Source organism: Barbus barbus, assembly GCF_936440315.1.
Source record: "Barbus barbus genome assembly, chromosome: 14".
NCBI classification, from domain to species: Eukaryota; Metazoa; Chordata; class Actinopteri; order Cypriniformes; family Cyprinidae; genus Barbus; species Barbus barbus.
The window spans coordinates 10,105,725-10,120,134 of record NC_136742.1 but is presented as its reverse complement, the minus strand read 5'-3'; positions in this window follow the sequence as shown (position 1 = coordinate 10,120,134).

The following is a 14,410-nucleotide window of genomic DNA, read 5'->3' as shown; positions in this document are numbered from 1 at the left end:
TGTCTGCTTCCCGAACAGAGTTAGGTAGATTGTTCCAGAGTTTGGGCGCTAAATAGGAAAACGATCTCCTGCCCGCAGTTGATTTTGATATTCTAGGTATTAGAATAATCATATTATCAAATGGCCAGAGTTTTGATATCGCAGCGGACGTGAAGAACTTTCATTTAGGTCGCGAAGAAATATAGAGCTGGGTTATCATCAGCATAACAGTGAAAACTAACACCATGTTTCCTAATGATATCTCCCAAGGGTAACATGTAAAGCGTGAAAAGTAAGGGGCCAAGTACTGAGCCTTGAGGTACTCCATACTGCACTTGATATTCTAGGTATTATCAAATGGCCAGAGTTTTGATATCGCAGCGGACGTGAAGGACTTTCATCAGGTCGCAAAGAAATATAGAGCTGGGTATCATCAGCATAACAGTGAAAGCTAACACCATGTTTCCTAATGATATCTCCCAAGGGTAACATGTAAAGCGTGAAAAGTAAGGGGCCAAGTACTGAGCCTTGAGGTACTCCATACTGCACTTGTGATTGGTATGATACCTCTTCATTTACTGCTACAAATTGATGGCGGTCAGATCAGTATGATTTGAACCATGCCAGTGCACTTCCTCTAATGCCAACATCATTTTTTGGTCTATTTAAAAGAATGTTGTGGTCGATAGTGTCAAACGTATCCAGTAGCACTAATAGAGAGATGAAATTATGAACAGAGATTGTTCATTCACCAACAAAATCATTCTTGTAAGATCCACAGACAAAGTTAACACTCCGTCTTCATGTGTGTATACGAGTGTGTGATGAACACATACCTTTGCACCCATCTGCCCTGTCAAAAGCATCTCACTTGGCTGCCATGGCAACTGGGTTTGCTACTGAGAAGGTCATGAGTGAGACGAGATTTTGATATTCATCTACCCATTAGAGCCATCAGTCATGTGAGCCGTTGTCTTCTGCTTCAGTTATCTGATGGATTGTTAACACAGTATGCATGAGTAGTAGTACAATAATAATACAAACAGACATTTTTTTATTTAAATTCTGTTCAGTTAATGCAATAAAAAATGGTTCACACAAAAATTAAAATTCTGTACTCATTGTAGTCATTTACTCACCCTTTTACTCATTAAATGTAAAGTAAACCATGAAAGTTGAGTAATTAACTATGGACTTGCTTTCCCTCACTGATCTCTATATAAATTATAGATTTATTACATCATATTGCCTATAACAAAGATCAGTGTTTCAGCCATGTTTCAAACCAAACGTCACAACTTGAATGTAGAATTCTGAGTTTACCTGTAAATACAGACTTCAAACATGGCTTAACACATTTTGATGGTAGCCTATATGAAGCTGCGTGAAAAGTTTGAAGGTTGAGGCAGTGAAGTTGATGTTTAAATAAAATAAAAGGTTTGCATGTGTGTGTTTTTTTTTGTTGTTGAGATTTAGGAATTGGCATTTTTCAAAAATGTTCTATTCGAATATTTGGCTTCATAAAAACAACAACAAAAAAAACCCCGAATAGCCTATTCCTTTATTTAAATGAGTTTTTATAAGAAATATTTTAAAAGAATTTGTATTTGGCGTTTTTGCCTTTAATTTGATAGGACAGTATACATTAAACAGATAGGTAGCACAGATCGATATAGAAAAATACTTCCCATCAGATTGTGCTACTAGCATCTTGTTCATGTGGTTTGAGCCTTTTAGTACATACCCCTACCCAAAACCTACCCGTCCATAACTACCCTTACCTAAACCTAAACCAAGCAGCCAGTCAAGTTTTCGTTGGATGGATTTATTAATAGTGTTTGTTATATATATTTTTTACGGAGTGTCCATTTACACTAAGTGCAAATAGTCGGCCTTGTTGGCAAAGACTATTTACACTAACTCCACCCACCAACGTGTGATTGGGATAGTCAAGACTGCAAAAAGACATTCGTTTTGTATCAGTTTCAGTGGCGTAGATGGTAAATCTCGTGCTCTTCTGAGATCGACCCGAGTTCAAACCTGCCTTTTGCCAAACTTTTTTTCTCCCTTTTCAAATCTCATAACGCATGGGAAAGTCATTTACTTTCAATAAAAATTAAGAAAATAATCGTTGAAAAAAAAGTATAGGGTAGGGTTAGTGTAGGTGTAGGGAGGGCTTTATTGTACCAATAAGGTGGCATCCATTTAATAGCCTAATTTGAATTAAAACTATAATTTACACTTAATACATTATTATTGCGTACTGTTTTATAATGTACTACAATAGTGAGGTGCAGATAATTGCCACTATTTGCAATAAGTAGTATAAATAGCATAAAATCTTGATATTTTAACATAGTGTAAATAGAATCTATAGCTATTTGTACTTAGTTTAAATAGCATATTGTTAAAAAATACTGCTATTTTCACTTGGTGTAAATAGAATCCTTTACTATTTGCTCTTTGTGTAAATAGCATCCATCGCTATGTTAAAGCTGAGAAAAACAATAATATCCACATGCTCGGGTGAAAGTTGGCTCTACAGTCTGATAACAATAAGAACGCGCGCCGACACAGACGTTCCAGAGACACAGAGAGAAGTTTCTACAGCGCTTTGTGTTTCTGTTCTTAAACCACTCTCCCTTGAGGAAACTTTAAGGAAGCATATGTCTCAGGATCATTTGGCTATCAGATAAAATAATCCCTCTTGTCGGCTCACTCGGGTACAGCTGCACGATCAAAGTTATCAGTAGCCCCTCACTGCAGAACAAAGATCCAGGGGGCGGGGTTGGATCCACATCTAGGGGGTGGAGATGGTAGATTTAGGGGTGGGGATGGGTGGGTTTAGGGATCAAGGGGTAGAGACAGGTAGGTTCAGGTGTATATAAGGTGGGAGGAGTTGGATCTAGATCAACCACACCCCCTGGATCTTGTGTTCTGCAGTGAGGATCATCTCAAAGTTATTCCAAACGATTATTTGATCAAATACTATCAACTTGTTAATACGCTCCACAGCGCTACCCAGTGCATTTAGTTTAGTCTTTAATTTGCATGCTTAGGATATAGGCCAGCAAAGCAACACATGGTCAAAATCAAATAGTGATTTAATTTTTCGACCAATAATTACAGATCGAATATTCGACTATTAGTGCACAGCCCTAATTTGATTATTTAGTACATCAGATTTTTATGGCCCATAAAGTATGATATAACCAAAGAAGCTCATATTTGATCAGGGATAAAACACCTCAATTTTATACAGAGGTCCAAAATTAGCAAAATATGCAATTTGATGCAATTGATGCATATTGACAAAAGATGAAATTCTGATAAGATTCTGTAATGTAAACGATTGAGATCTTAATACAGCAGACATACAGTATAGCAGACTAGTTACTGTACTTAAAATGCATATAAATATCAGTCATCACTCTATATCTCCCAGTAATGGTTTAGTAAAATGATATTTAATGTCCTAGTAAGATTATATTTAAATGATTAGTTTTAAAATCAAAGCTCTCTAGTTTTTATCGTGGGGGAGAAATGAAAAACATGCAATACAATGATGCTTGAGGGATGAACAAATAAACGTTCTTCAAAAGCCTGATACATCATGTTGGATACTTATGTGTTAACATGATTTTTCATGAAAAAATCATGCATGGATTATCAAGTAAGCCTAAAGTAATTCAGTCCTGCAAGTCTTGAAATATTACAATATGAAAGTTACTCTTAGATTTTCTTCAGTAAAGATTTCACAGCAAAAGACATGTGAACCACGACCCGAAGGGAGACATTTTTACAATTATACTACAAGACATTTTCCTTGTTAAAAATGTATGAACTATCAATCAGACTGCAGAAGGCAGATAGTATAAAACAGGTTTTGCATATCAAATATGATACAGAGGGCTTTGTAGAGTTAGAGTGCTTTTTGACAGCTTCTGGACACCATTCGCTTTCACTGTTCTGAAAAGAGCAGTGTGAACATTCTGCAAAAATTCTCCTTTTGTGATCTATGGAAAAGAAGGAAGCTTGAAAGGCCACATACCCGGCTACATTTGGTATTTAACACCCACTTTTCACAATCCAAACAATTAAAGATGGATAAAATAAAAATGAAAGAAATATCCACACTTGAATATCCTCACTTGAACATATGTCAGATTAAGGAAGTTAAATGGCTTGCATATGACATTTTATGTTGACTTTAATGGGATTGATCACTCAAAAATAAACATTCTATCAAACACAAATGAAAGAAATTTTTATGAAAGGTACATTCCTCCAAAACTATGATGCTTTACAAAGTTCATAAAGAAAATTTGTATGGGTTTAGAATGGCATGAGGTTACTGATGACAGAATGATCATTTTTGGGTGAACTGTCTCTTTAAGAGAAAACTATGGTTCCCATCACTCCAGGCTTACAGATGGAGACTTTGCTCCTGAGATTCCCTCATTAAGTTATTAATTAGGTCAAGATGTATTCCTTTCCCAAGGTATCTAAAACCAGAAGTAACAAAGCCACACAACAGCGATCACAGTGGATCTAAAAATCAAAGTGTTTATGAGAAGATATTTTTGATTCATGATCATCCACAGCATTAAACTGGCAGAAAACAATCCAGTGTTTCAACCTGTTCAGTGACCTCTGGTGTCAAGCTGGTTTTGAGTGACTGTGATTAAGCTTTGAACTAAGAAGAAGCAGCAGACATGGAAAATACACATCATTAGCACTAGAGGGCACGTAATTATTGTGGTTTGCTGATGGTAGGCGTTTCAGCGCGTTCATCAAAAGCTTGTGATCTTACGCATCCAGCACTCCCTTCCATGTCACTGAGCCGCAGAGATCTCGAGGCAAATTAGCCGATGTTATTGATTTCTCTCAGACCAATTAACCCAGACTCCACAGAACTGACACAGATCCGCATGGATGGAGAGGGTTCATTCACTCTGGGGCTCCCACCGCCATCTCTCTTCGGTTATTCGCACACTGTCTCCAACATGGTATTGATTCGACGCTAATCAAGAACTTCTATAGCTTTCGGGAGAACGACACTAGAGCAATGAATTCTTCATAAAGAGAGATTGATTTTATGACACAGCAATCTTATTTTACCTCCTGCTTTGAAAGCATTAGTGGTATTAACGTTATCCTCCCAACGAACCCAAGTAATTATAAATGCTGGGACTGAAGCATAAGCTTGAGAGTCTGTGAGAACCTTCTTGCTTCACTCTAGCTGGCCCAAACAAAGAGCAACTTCTCAAAGAGCGAAGTCCTTTTTATTAAAGAAATTCATCATTTTCATCATATTTTATCAAATTTGAATTCAGCAAGAATGCTTTAAATTGATTAAAAGTGAAAGTAAAAACTTTTACATTGTTACAAAAATTTTAAACAAATGCTTTTGAACTTTTATCAGATAATCCTAAAGTATCATCATGATGATAATAATAAGAGTTTTTCTTGAGCAGCAAATTAGCATGATTTCTGAAGCATCATGACACTGAAGACTGGAGTAATGATGCTGAAAATTCAGCTTTGATATCACATGAATAAATGGCATTTAAATATATATATATATATATATATATATATATATATATATATATATTCATATAGAAAACAGTTATTATAAATTGTAATTATTCACAATATTACTGATTTTACTGTATATTTCATCAAATAAATGCAGCCTTAGTTAGCATAAGAGACTTCTTTCAAAAACATTAAAAATCTTTCCGACCACCAACTTCCAAACTTTTGACTGGTAGTGTATATCAGGATTCAAAATAATCTGGAATATTCTCTGAAGGGCAAAGCAATATACCACTAGATAATTGTGAAGTATGATTTATATCGCATTAATACCGCATTAATATCTGGCCTGTCATTTGTCTTTTGAAGTATCCAGTAAAGTTCTTATCTGTCAACTGAGGTATACTTAATTGCCACCTGTCTATAACTATTGATTCTTGCATTTTTAAGAATGAAGGTAACTGGTTCATGATCAGAAATGAAATACATGATATATTTGACATAACAGTTAGAAATCAATACAGAAGCTTGATTGATGGATAACAGAAAACATTCTCCTGTAGCAGTTCTTCAATTCTTTACCCGTTAAAGTCTGCCAGGTATTAATCTCCACTTATAATTAACTATAATGTCAATAGTCACTACAAATGATCACAAAGACTTGACACATCTGCACTTGTCCATAAATATTAGACAATACTGCTTATGGAAGTGTTATTAATATTACATTGCCCCTCTTTGTCAGCTCTGGTGAAATGGCAGGGTGATCTGTTTCAACCAATGACAGACAAGCAATGTATTCCAGAAACCTGTTTGAAAACAATGCACAGAAATCACACATTATTTTTCATTATTTGCTAGTTTATTTAAACACAAATGAAAAACTATTGATTTTGTTTTAGTTAGTATTTTTAAAATATAATTTAATATAATTATTTTATGTACACTACCGGTCAAAAATGTAAAATAATTGATTTCATTTTAATTAATTTATTTGATTATAATTACAATAAAAGAGTAATAATGTGAAATATTATTTCAATTTAAAAGCACTATTTTCTATTTGAATATATTTTAAATGTAATTTATTCCTGTAATGCAAAGATGAATTTTTAGCAGTCATTATTCCAGACTTTAGTGTCATATGATCATTTGGAAATCATTATAATATGCTGATTTGGTGATCAATTATTTTAAATTATTATTGGTACTTAGTTATTAATAATGGCTATTTATTAATGTTAAATGCAGCTTCAAAAAACATAAAAAAAAAAAAAAAAAAGTAGTTACCAGTAGCGTATAAAATAATAACGCATCTATTATCGGTCATGACATAAAAAACATTTTTATCTTATCGGTATCAGATTTTTATTTATTTATTTTTTCAATTTTAATATCAGTTTCCCTGAACAAAATCTCACTTCTGACATATCTGAATCACAAGATATAACATCTGAAACCCAAAAGTCAAGAAACTGTCCTTTCGAAAAGTGGTCTAAGAGTGATAAAGCAGCACAGTCTCATCCGCTATAAACCAGGTGAGGCTAAGCGAAGGCAAACTCGTTCTCAATAATCTATGACTCTGTCTCTGCCCTCAGGCTTAATCCATCACTCACAGGGAGGTTAATGAAAGATGGCACATCATGGAAGTCTGTCATCATGTGGATGGCTGATCAGGGTGGCAAGGACACTGGCAAGCTGGGATATTTTTGAAGGCAGGCCACATCCTGGCTGACTCATCGTTTTCCCAGTGAATCCTAAAACATAGGAACCTTTTATGCTGTGAGGCCATCTGCTTGGCCATGTAGCAGAAAAGAGTGGGTGCAGACGCCCACCGGAGTGACCTTACGGAGCAACGCGGCCAGATGGATCTCAGGGGAGGCATACTGACACCGGTGCACCTAAGATTAGTCGGCATCAGATTGCCGTGGTCGTTCATATGACAGTTTGTGCCGTAAATATATTCTCAGAGGCTTGTCATTGCCTGCTGTCAGATTTGACCTTTGTGTCTTTCACTTGTAAGGTCAAAACAAATCACTTTCTTTAGTTGCGGCTCTGATGCCACCAGCTTTTGTCCCTCTGATGGTTAAACAAGTTGTTTTAACCTCTTAATTTCCTCAGGGCTCAGAACATCTCTCTCTCTCTGTTTGTATATTGCTAAGCTGTTTAGATTCATGCAGCCCTTTTATGGTTAAAAATATATTTTTAAGAATATTTGCACACATAGTCCGTGGGTGTTAAAGAGCAATTGAGTTTTTGTTTTAATTCTGGGTAAGATTTGAAATAAACATGTTTCAGCATGAACGTATGAATGAATTAATAAAATTACTATAAATAAATAAATAGGATCTATTGTTAAAACAAGAACATTGTCCTTAATTTTGACTAAGACATCAAATCTATAACACTGGAAAGATATGCAAAATGCATGCTGGTTTTCATAAGCATAGCCACACAAAAAAGTAGCATTAGCATATAGCAATTTACACGAAAAAAAGAACATAAGCTATGTGTCATGTAGGGTGAAGTCAGCTAAAATGGGCTATCAGGTAAAATGGGCCAAATGAGGTTATAGCATCATATCTCTTCAAGTTTTTACAGAAAATCACAATAACTGATCTTGCATTGTTGCTTCAACACTTGTTGACATGTAACAATAATTTTTATTGGTCTGAGTTTTTTAAGGCGGGCAGGGCAGAGTGTTACATGAAGCTTGTCAGAGAAATTGTAAAGTATTTGAGCCTGACATAGAAAATTTAATTAATCACTAATAAGTAGGGATGGGTATCGTTAAGGTTTTAACGGTATTACTACTCTTATCGATACTGCTTATCGATCCGGTACTTTAACGGTATTCTTATCGGTACTTTTTGTTTTACTTTGTTTCTTTGTTCATATTCTTACAGTATCTTATCTTATGTATATAAAACACTAAAAATGCCTGCACTTCATCAATTTGTAAATGCACCAGTGTGCAGGTATTTTTAGTGTTTTATATACATAAGATAAGATACTGTAAGAATATGAACAAAGAAACAAAGTAAAACAAACTGACAAATACAATAAAACAAACACACAAACGAAATGAAATAAACAGTGCTTTTATTTTTCCATGAAGGTCTACTAATATTAATGTTCAGGTAAGTAATAGTTACAAAAGTAATCAAATGTAAATGAGCACTGCATAGTTTTCACTGTATGTACTGATAGATTTATGTTTATTAAAGCTATAACGTTGTTCAGATTAAGAGCTGTGGGTGATTTTCTCTTTGCATTTTGTTCTTTGATTAACATTGATGGCTCAAGCTCCAGTCTGACACTTTAAGACAATATACTGACACGCATCGGATTTTCTCCCAACTGTTCTCGTCCACTTAAAACATAAAAGTGAAGACTCTCATAACCGGCCATTTTGACACATTGTGTGTGTATTTTTTGGCATATTTTTGTGTGTTATATCGACGCGCCCGAAGCTCAAAGTGTACTTGTCAGTTTTGGAGCACGCCGCCGCGCAGGCACACGCGCGCACACACATTTCAGCCTGGGGAACAGCAGATTGTACTTTCAACGTTTTACTATCAAATATGTCCTGCAATGTAGCAACAGTAAAGACGGCATTTTATAACAATCACTGATTGAGCTGATTCAGATGTTAAGTTTTGGTTCGGAGGAACGAATCCGCGCCGCTATGAAGGGAAGGGAGTTGTGCTAGAAGAAATGCGGCTATAATCCTTGGAAGCCAAAATCGAAAAAAAAATACATAGAGAGAGAGAGAGAGAGAGAGAGAGAGAGAGAGCAACAATAAATGTATGTGTGTTTTCTTAATTTCTCCAATACCGACAGAAGTACCGATAACGTCAGAGCTTATCGATACTCCGGTCTTTCATAATTTAGCCCCGAGACCGATTTAATACCGAGTTTCGGTACCCATCCCTACTAATAAGGGTACTAAATCAATTATAAGTATAAGCTTACCAACAAAGCAAAGGTTTATGAACAATGTTTTAACATGCTCTTTCAAATAAAAAAGTTTAATTTATAAAAGAAACTTAAGATTTTTGTGAAAAAGGTCATTTTAGGTAGAAATGGCTGTTTAAGCTAAAATGGGCCACAATATTCAGCTAAAATGGGCTGCATACATACACACACACACACACACACACACACACACACACACACACACACACACACACACACACACTTTTAGACAGAAATTGAGGGTGAAAAAGGTTTATAGGCCTAGATACGTATCCATACAAAATCTTAACACTCCTTTAAAAAAATTGCATTGAATCAAATATTTTTTCGTTCTCACTCCCTGTGCTATACAGAGTATAAAAGTTATAGGCCTAAAATACACCATTTTTTTAATACCGTATAAAAATAAAAAGAAGAAAAACAATCCTGTCAGTCGGGGTTCCGTTAGCAATAGATCCGTTATCCTGGGTTATACCAGGTTTTTACTGTCAAAAAAAGCTAAGCTGGTTGGCTGGTTTTAGCTGGTCATCCAGCCTGGTCTTAACTGGTCATAGCTGGTCAGCAGGCTGGTTTTAGAGGGGTTTTGGCCACTTTCCCAGCTGGCCAGGCTGGTCTTAGCTGGTCAGGCTGGGAGACCAGCTAAAACAAGCTAAGACCAGCCAACCAGCCTAGGCTGGTATTAGCTGTTTTTTTCAGCAGGGAATCCCATGTCCAACAAATAAATACAGACACGGTCGGGGACAAGGTATATTAACACAAATATGGCATTTCTATTTGTGTGTTATTCATATGCTAGTTAAATCCCTGGAGACTGATAGACCTAATGGCAAAAGACCATCCATTCCGTTACGAGATTTAACATTGATTTAATATCCCCAATTAAATTTAAATAAACATGACGGATACAATCAAACATTTAGGCTAACTCTGTCAGAGTGATGTATATCTTAATAATTAGCTATTTACAGTGCAACGTCTGCATAGCATGTTACAGTGCTTGTTGTATCCTTAATGGATACAGCACTGATGAGGGCATCCTGGCGATAACATATGAAATGCAGGCTTAAAAAAAAATGCTTTGAACTCGCCAGTAAAGACAAAAACATTGTGGATGAATTTAGACATGAAAATGTTTACATTGTAATATAGAAGTCTTGATTTTGTTTTGGAGGTGTACTAGAACATGCTCTCATGCTTGGTGGTTCGAAAAACGCACTATTTTTCACATAATTTACATTATTACAATACCTCTCTCCCCAGCCTGGTACAAACGGCTCGATTAGTTCCGGGTTTGATGAAGGCCCGCCTTCCAAAAAACGAAATGTGTTGTGATTGGTTAGCTGTCCCAGTGCGCTGTGATTGGCGAACAGTTTAGCCAGTGTTTCAGTACTGCCCTCGCCTTGCCAAAGCAGTAACTTGGTCAGCCATATCTATTCAGACCCCAAGAATATTGAGGATCGCGCAGAACCTTTGCACAAATATTGCAAGACATATTAAAGTGGTAACGTTATTGTTGTTGTTTTTTTTAGCTAATTCACATTTTAGATAGGATGTCAACAACAGCTTAAAAATAACTGCATTTACTATGTTCAGATAAGTGCAACGGTAATATGTATTACAGTATCTCACAGAAGTGAGTACACCCCTCACATTTTTGTAAATATTTTACTATATCTTTTCTTGTGACAACACTGAAGAAATGACACTTTGCTACAATGTAAAGTAGTGAGTGTACAGCTTGTATAACAGTTTAAATTTTCTGTCCCCTCAAAATAACTAAACACACTTAATGTCTAAACCGCTGGCCACAAAAGTGAGTACACCCCTAAGTGAAAATGTCCAAATTGGGCCCAATTAGCCATTTTCTCAAGATGTTTTGAACATTTCAGACAGATTACACTTTCACATGTGACCAATAATTCCACAACAAATATAAAATATTACAATGAAATATTATCAAAATCATCTGCCGGAGGTGACGAAAACCTGAATTTGTAGTCTTTTTCAATTAAACAAAGACGACAAACAGTATGTTATTGTTTATAAAGATTTTTTTCAAGAGTCACATGTAAGTATTTTGATATATTATTGGAACACAAAATCTTATGGTGGTGACATCTGACGGTGTTGATAAATTTGGCAAAACCAATGGAGTTCATGTAGTAGCCATTTAGTTTTTTTATGTTGATACTAGATGCTGATGGAACCTGCTTCAGGAGAATAAAATGATGTAAATATTTTAAATAATCTCCTCAGAAATTGGAAGATGGTTTTAACATATCACGGTTGCGACCAGGAAATATTAACATTAGGATTTCAAATATTCTATAAAACTGGCCAGAGCCTGTCTGACAGTGATGTACTCTGCAGAAGAGGACTGTGGCAAGGGGGTCCTTAAGAGTGACAGCTGCCGCTGATATTCCCTGATTTTATTACATTTTAATGAATGTCTGACAGTGTTGACTAAAAGTGGGGGGACAACTTTGAAACCTTATGAAACGTGCATGTGTAACAGAAAAACTTGCTTTGATGAGATACTGTTAAGTGTTACTTTTGATAAAACAAGATCTTTTTCATCATTAAATTTTTTTTTGTCCATGTTACAGCATATGAATGATTGAACTCTTCCACTGTTTTAGATGTAGTGAGAAGGCAATAAGTGTCATAGATTTCACATAATAATGATAAAATTAAATCGAAGGGGATAATTGTGTTAAATACATTCTATTATTAATCCCCGTAATATTTACAATTGAAAATATTTTTTAAACCTGATAGCAGGACATGTTTTGTCCCATGTCTCAAAAATGATTGAATTACATTCTGGAGTACTCTCCAAAACGGCGGAATACAGTAACTCTGGGAGAAAAATTGTAAATTATGTTATTATTGTTTTTTGCGCACAAAAATTATTTTCGTAGCTTTGTAAAATTACAGTATTTTACCGATGTCCTTGCTACATTTCTGTGCGTTGATCGTGGTAATATCCTAGCTGTCTATGGAGGATCAGAGAGCTCTCAGAATTCATCAAAAATATCTTAATTTGTGTTCCGAAGATGAACGAAGGTCTTACGGGTTGATATGAGGGTGAGTAATTAATGACAGAATTGTCATTTTTAGGTGAACTAACGCTTTAAAGATGTTTGTTCAGCTGTGACCTTGGGCCTAATTTTTAAAGGCATTATCTGAAATTCTGCCAAACACAGTAGCCTACAAATGTTGAAGTCATGTGCATTATGACTCATGTATATAATAGGCAATACTGCAAACACAATACTGGTGTTACTTGCACCTGAATCATTCCTAAATGGAGAGAGCGGGAGTTTCATGTACCACCGGTATTTAGATGATTTGCTTTTCTGTTTCTCTTTTTCAAGAGTCAGTGGAAATCATTGACTGAATACTTTCTCACCAACAGTTCTTGTTTTATTAGCATATTTCTTTCAGGCCCTGACAGCATCCAGGCCCCTTGCTGTCTGTTTGTGTCTCTCTTGGCCAAGCAGCTTATGGTGTCTCCAGCTACAAGCAGTTGATTAATCATGGTGGTTTAGCATTTCAATATCTCCTGCTGAGAAAGCAGAAAAGTTGTGAGGAAAAGAGGAGACGACAGTGTTTCCATGCTGGATTGCTTAGCATGCTTCATTGCAGCTCCGCAGAGGCATGTAAGATTTCAGACTGGTCAAATTCCAGACTTCAATTCCCTCCTCTGAACCAGGTGTGCAACAAGCAGCTTCTTTTGCCCTTCCATGAATGCAACCATGAAAAAGAGTTCAGCTCCAGCCCTGATCAAACTCACCTACCTGTGATTTCCTAATGATCTTGAAGACTCTGATTAGCAGCTCAGGTGTGTTTGATTAGGGTTAGAGCTAAACTCTGCAGGAGTGGGCCAGATTTGAGGATGCCCGTTCTAGAATGTAAGTGAGTGGGAGACTTTCACAATTCAATCAAATCTAATTTAAAGGTTATTAAAATCTAATTAAGCAATACAAAGCTTCCATTCTTGAAATTTACTGGCTGATATTTAGTCCAATATCATTCCGCTTGTCTGTGCACATTCCAGAAAAGGTAACATGTTATAGCTGGATACAAGTGAATCAATGAATCAAACACACTGATTCATTCAGGAGCGAAATGCCACTTTTGTTTCTCAGTGACAGGTATATCAAGTATTTTCAATAACAGACTACTACAAAAAAATTTGAGTAGAGCTTGAACATTAAGCAGCTTGAGAAGAAGAAAATGCTGAAATTTTGAGGAATAGTCTATCAATAAAGTGCTGTGAAATGCGACTGGTCAAGATTCCTTACCATATTTATATACTGCTTGTAATAATTATAAAAAATGAAATGGAAAAGTCTTAAGAGTCAGTAGCCTACTTTCTAAGACCGAGTGACTTTGTTCGACTCATTTTGAAATACAGCCCATCAGGCATGACCCTCTTTGTGTTAGACTCATATGCATTAACATATGTGTCCAATTTCTCAAAATATTAAAACAACAGAAGATTTTTTTCCATAATGGAATTTTACACTCAATCTGAATTTTCAGCTTAGGCTAAACAAACAGCAGAAGCCTCGCAGCAGCCATAAGATATTTCACTGAAAGATACACCACCTGGGAACCAAACAGGATTTTCCACATGGGACCTAAAAGAGATTATTTTAGCATCTAGCTTATTCAGTGCACTCCAAATCGTTTTTAACCCTTAACTGTGTGGAGGCGATCAATATGATTGAAGCCCATCTAGCCAATATGTACATGTGAATAACTCATCTTCAATTCCTCATGTTCAAGGACTCATGAAAGATCATCAGGTCAGATCTTTGTTAATTCTGCAAGACTAAACATGCTTTTTGCTAAAGAGAAGCCGTAGATGATTGCAGAAGACAACTTAAGAAGATAACAAAGCTGG